This window comes from Bufo bufo, chromosome 3 (assembly GCF_905171765.1).
Source record: "Bufo bufo chromosome 3, aBufBuf1.1, whole genome shotgun sequence".
Taxonomy (NCBI): domain Eukaryota; kingdom Metazoa; phylum Chordata; class Amphibia; order Anura; family Bufonidae; genus Bufo; species Bufo bufo.
In genome coordinates this window covers 353,018,228-353,024,851 of record NC_053391.1, presented here as the reverse complement: position 1 = coordinate 353,024,851, position 6,624 = coordinate 353,018,228, and positions in this window count along the sequence as shown.

Below are 6,624 nucleotides of genomic sequence, written 5' to 3'. Positions count from 1 at the left end.
ACGCCCGTGTGAAAGAGGCCTAAGACTTGAGGCCAAAAAGTTCAATTATGGCTTCATCAGACCAGAGAATCTTGTTTCGCACAGAATAAGGGCTCATGCACACAATGTGTTTTTTGTCCGCATTTTTTGCAGGTCGGATGTTGACCTATTCACTACAATGGGGCTACAAAAAGTGCGGACAGCCCATTCGTGTGCTGTCCGCATCCATATGTCAGTTCCACGGCTCCACAAAAAAATTAAACGTGTCCTATTCTTGTCCATATTACGGAGAAGGATGGGACAGTTCTATACAGGGCAGCACATTCCATTCTGCAAAATGTGGAACACACAGGGCCGGTTTCCATGTTTTGCGGATCCGTAATTTGCGGATCGCAAAAACGGCAACGGTCGTGTGTATGAGTCCTAAGAGTCCATTAAGTGATTTTTTTGCAAACTCCAGGTGGGCTTTCATGTGTCTTTTACTCAATAGAGTCTTCTTTTTGGCCTCTGTGCCATAAAGCCTCGATTGGTGGAGTGCTGCAGTGATGGTTGACCTTCTGAAAATGTCTCTAATCTGCACACAGGATCTTTGGAGACCTTTCTTGGTCAACCTCTCTTACCAAGGCCCTTCTCCCCTGATTACACTTGGGAACTTTAAGTGCAGATCTGTGCCTCCACATAATCCTGTATCTGAGCTCTACAGGCATTTCTTTCCTATTCATGGCTTGGTTTTTGCTCTGATGTATTGTAAGACCCGAGACCAGGCTGTGTAGAAACAATCAAGGTGTGGAGACATCTCAAGGATTAGCAAGAGAAATGGGAAGTCCCTGGAGTGAAAGGGAACCTGTCACTAGGATTTTGGGTATAGAGCTGAGGACATAGGTTGCTAGATGGCCGCTAGCACATCCGCAATACCCAGTCCCCATAGCTCTGTGTGCTTTTATTGTGTATAAAAACCGATTTGATACATATGCAAATGAACCCGAGATGAGTCAGAGCTTGAAAATATTCTTCTCTGGTCACACAAGTAAGATATGACTCTTTTATGTTAATTTGCATATGTATCAAATAGTTTTTTTTTACACAATAAAAGCACACAGAGCTATGGGGACTGGATATTGCGGATGTGCTAGCGGTCATCTATAGTGTTGAGCGAACTTCTGTTTTAAGTTCGGCGTCTAAAGTTCGGCTTCCGGTTAGCGGAGAATCCCGATATGGATTCCGAATTCCGTTGTGGTCCGTGGTAGCGGAATCAATAATGGCCAATTATTGATTCCGCTACCACGGACCACAACGGAATTCGGAATCCATATCGGGATTCTCCGCTAACCGGAAGCCGAACTTTAGACGCCGAACTTAAAACAGAAGTTCGCTCAACACTAGTCATCTAGCAACCCATGTCCTCAGCTCTATACCCAAAATCCCGGTGACAGGTTCCCTTTTCAAGGGTCTAAATATTTATGTCCATGTGAAGTTTTTTTTAGCATTTTTGTAAATTTTCAAAATGTCAAAAATTTTGCTTTCACTTTCTCATAATGAGTGCAGGTCGATGGGGGAAACATTTTTTATTTTAGCACAAGGCTGCAACATAACAAAAAGTGAAAAAAGTGAAAGAGTCTGAAGGTGCTCACCATTGGCCATGGTTGGTCAGCTGCACAATGGCGCGAGGTTGTCATCTAGTTTCTGGGCAGGTTTGTCTTTCCTTAAGGCTCAGTTCAGACCTGAGCGTTTTACAGCGCGTTCCTACGCGCTGTAAAACGCTCAACAAGGAGAAACCAATGCTTCCCTATGGGAATGGTTCTCACCTGGGCGTTTTACAGCGCGTACGATCGCGCTGTAAAACGCCCGACGCTCAAACAAGTACAGGAGCGTTTTTTTGGGCGCTTGTCGCGCGTTCCCGTACATAGACTTTCGGGAACGCGCGACACTGTGTGTACGCTTGTCTCTGTATGCGCGATTGTAAACGCCCGTACAATCGCGCATACAGAGCGCTCCTTTCAGAACGCTCAGGTCTGAACTGAGCCTAAGGCTCAGTTCACACCTGAGCGTTGTGAAAGGAGCGCTCTGTATGCGCGATTGTTACGGGCGTTTACAAGCGCGCATACAGAGACAAGTGTGCACACAGTGTCGCGCGTTCCCGAAAGTCTATGTACGGGAACGCGCGACAAGCGCCCAAAAAAACGCTCCTGTACTTGTGTGAGCGTCGGGCGTTTTACAGCGCGATCGTACGCGCTGTAAAACGCCCAGGTGAGAACCATTCCCATAGGGAAGCATTGGTTTCTCCTTGTTGAGCGTTTTACAGCGCGTAGGAACGCGCTGTAAAACGCTCAGGTGTGAACTGAGCCTAAAACGCTCAACACATGAAAACCAATGCTTCCCTATGGCCCTGGTTCTCACTTGAGCGTTTTACAGCGCGTTTGAACGCGCTGAAAAACGCCCTACGCTCAAACAAGTTCTTGAGCTTCTTTGGGGCGTTTTGACGCGCGTTTGTGGCCATAGGACCAGTGCTTGAAGTGGGCCGGAACGCGGCGGTACTCAGTACCGCCACTTCCAAAAATTGCCCTGGAGAGTACCAGCACCTCTCCGTGCGCCCAGTACGTGGGTTTCCGGTACCGGAGCGCAGGGCCGGCCTTTGGGGTGTGCGGGCTGTGCGGCCGCACAGGGCGCCATAGTAACAGGGGCGCTGGGCGGCCGACAGCTCGCAATGTAATATGCGGCAGGCGAGGCTGAACTTGTGTTCTCCCTCGGGGCGCCCCCTCCATCTAGCCCTCCCCTGTCTGACCTGATTCGTTCCTCCTCCCCTGTCTGACCTGCCTGCTGCCCCCGCCGCTGCCAATAAGAAGAGAGACGGGAGGAGGAGGGGAGGGGCTGTGGCCACTGCGCCACCAATGAAGATAACTGACCTGAATACAAAAACAGGAGGCGGGTGCTGGAATCAAATAGCCGGCACCCGACCTCTGTGACAGGGAGCTGCGATCAGCTGCAGTTGAGTTAACCCTTCAGGTGCGGTACTGGAGGGGTTAATTGTAGCTGATCGCAGCTCCCTGTCACAGAGGTCGGGTGCCGGCTATTTGATTCCAGCACCCGCCTCCTGTTTTTGTATAAGAAACGTTTGTGGCACAGTGCGCCCCAACACCCCAGTATAAGAAACGTTGGTAGGCAGTGCGCCCCCACCCCCCCCTCAGTATAAGAAACGTTTGTGGCACAGTGGGCCCCCCCCCCCCCCAACACCCCAGTATAAGAAACGTTGGTAGGCAGTGCGCTTTCCCCCCCAAACACCCCAGTATAAGAAACATTGGTGGCTCAGTGGGAAGTGCCAGTGAGGGTTAAAAAATAATAAAAAAATTTTAACTCACCTCCTCCAGATGATCGCGTAGCTGCCGTTCTCCTGTTTTCTTCAAGACCTGTGGTGACGTCACTGAGCTCATCACATGACCCATTACCATGGTGATGGATCATGTGATGCTAACAGTGATGTCACCACAGGTCCTTTGACAGGTCATGAAGAAAGAACAGAAGACGATCAATTGGAGGAGGTGAGTTAATTATTATTTTTATTTTTTAACCCTCATTGGCACTGCCCACTGCGCCACCAATGATTATTATATTGAGGGGGGGCCCACTGCGCCACCAATGATTATTATATTGAGGGGGGGGCGCACTGCGCCACCAATGTTTATTATATTGAGGGGGGGCCCACTGCGCCACCAATGTTTATTATATTGAGGGGGGGCGCACTGCGCCACCAATGTTTATTATACTGGGGTGATGGGGGGGCGCACTGCGCCACCAATGTTTATTATACTGGGGTGTTGGGGGGGCGCACTGCGCCACCAATGTTTATTATACTGGGGTGATGGGGGGGCGCACTGCGCCACCAATGTTTATTATACTGGGGTGTTCGGGGGGCGCACTGCGCCACCAATGTTTATTATATTGGGGGGGGGCGCACTGCGCCAATGTTTATTATATTGGGGGGGGGCGCACTGCGCCACCAATGTTTATTATACTGGGGTGATGGGGGGGCGCACTGCGCCACCAATGTTTATTATACTGGGGTGTTGGGGGGGCGCACTGCGCCACCAATGTTTATTATACTGGGGTGTTCGGGGGGCGCACTGCGCCACCAATGTTTATTATATTGGGGGGGCGCACTGCGCCAATGTTTATTATATTGGGGGGGGCGCACTGCGCCACCAATGTTTATTATACTGGGGTGTTGGGGGGGCGCACTGCGCCACCAATGTTTATTATACTGGAGTGTTGGGAGGGGCGCACTGCGCCACCAATGTTTATTATACTGGAGTGTTGGGGGGGCGCACTGCGCCACCAATGTTTATTATACTGGGGTGTTGGGGGGGCGCACTGCGCCACCAATGTTTATTATACTGGGGTGTTGGGGGGGCGCACTGCGCCACCAATGTTTATTATACTGGAGTGTTGGGAGGGGCGCACTGCGCCACCAATGTTTATTATATTGGGGGGGCGCACTGCGCACAATGACGGGTTAGGGAAATTTCACAGCAGAGTGCGCATGCGCTGGGAGCCTCGCCGGCGGTTAGGGTAGGGAAAAATTATGGGCCAGTGCACAGGTGCGGTGATCGGATGGATGTTCTCAGCAGGACACCGGCCGACACTGCGCATGCGCTGGGAGCCTCACCAGCGGTTAGGGTAGGGAAAAAGCACTGACCCGTACATAATTTTTCCCTTCCCTAACCGCTGGTGAGGCTCCCGGTGCATGCGCAGTGTCGGCCGGTGTCCAGCTGAGAACATCCATCCGATCACTGCGCCTGCGCACTGGCCCATAGTTTTTCCCTACCCTAACCGCCGGCGAGACTCCTGGCGCATGCGCACTCTGCTGTGAAACTTCCCTAACCTGTCATTGTGCGCCTGCGCGGCGCTGCACACCTCCTCACGTCATGTCCGGTGCGACCGGAAGTGACGAAGGTAGGGAAATCTCACGAAGTAGGGAAGTATAACATTACACCGGCCTTTGGGGTGTGCGGGCTGGTAACTACTTGGTTGGATAGTCAGCCACAAGGTTAGCTCGCACAGGGCGCCTGGACACCTAAGGCCGGCCCTGCCGGAGCGCAGCGGAGAGCTGGCAGTATCTCCTCCCTAATGTCGTTGGCTGGGCAGCTAGTGGAGGGGGGCGGGTCGTTGCAGAGTACGGCTCAGGCTGGCGCAGGCAGGGAGTTGACCTCACGTTAGGTGACGTCAACTCCTTCCCGCGCGCCTGTGACTGAGGAGCGATCAGTGCGGCGACCAGTGACTGGTCCTCCTTGGAGTCAGGAGTCGGACGGTGCAGCAAAGAACATCGACTTTGCTTTGGAATCCAACTTCTGAAGAGTACTGGTGAGTGACAGGCACCCCCCCTCCCCCCACACACATTAGTTCCTCTCTGTACCAGTACCCCCCCCCCCCCTGGCAGGGGGGTACTGGTACAGAGAGGAATTAATGTGTGTGATGGGGGGGGGGGGGGGGGGGGGTCTGATGTGCAGGGGGGTACTGGTACAGAGAGGAACGAATGTGCGGTGGTGGGGGGGGGGGTACTGGTACATAGAGGAACTAATATATATGTGTCTGATGGGTGGGTCTGATGTGTAGGGGGCCCCTGCACATCAGACCCCCCCATCACACACATATATATTAGTTCCTCTATGTACCAGGACCCCCCCCCCACCACCACCACACATTAGTGCCTCTCTGTACCAGTACCCCTCTGCACATCAGACCCCCCATCACACACATATATATTAGTTCCTCTATGTACCCGTCCCCCCCCCCCCCCCCCCCCCCGCACATTCGTTCCTCTCTGAACCAGTACCCCCCTGCACATCAGACCCCCCCCTCATCACACACACACACACATTAATTCCTCTCTGTACCAGTACCCCCCTGGCAGGGGGGTACTGGTACAGAGAGGAATTAATGTGTGTGTGTGTGATGAGTGGGGGGGGGGGTCTGATGTGCAGGGGGGTACTGGTACAGAGAGGAACGAATGTGCGGTGGTGGGGGGGGGGGGGTACTGTACTGGTACATAGAGGAACTAATATATATGTGTGTGATGGGGGGGTCTGATGTGCAGGGGGGGGGGAGCACCGGCGCCTAATAGAGTACCGGCACCTCTTTTGGCCCACTTAAAGCACTGCATAGGACACTGCAGTCAATCACACAAACGCGCGTCTACTATTGCAAAAACGCACATAAAAACGCGCGACAAAAACGCACGTTAAACGCGCATATCAAATACGCTCAGGTCTGAACCCATAGCTTTTCAGTGGAAGCAAAGTCCTAGCAGAGCATTGTATCCCAGAGTCCCAGTCCTGGCAGAGCACTTCACCCCAATGCACCTACAGTCCCCCTTCCCTGCAGAGCATTGCATCTCTCTGCAAAGTCTCCAGTCTCTGCAGAGTATTAACTGCCAGATTCCCTTGCAGAGCGTTGCATCCCAGTGCACCCAGAGTCCCGAGTCCCTTGCAGAGCATTGCATCTCAGTAGTCCCAAGTCCCTTGCATCCCAGTGCAGCCAAAGTTCCAATCTCTGGGCAGAGCATTGCATCCCAGTGCGCCGAATCCCCAGTCTCTGAAGAGCATTGCATCCCAGTGCAGCCAAAGATACAAGCTCTGTGCAGAGCATTGCATC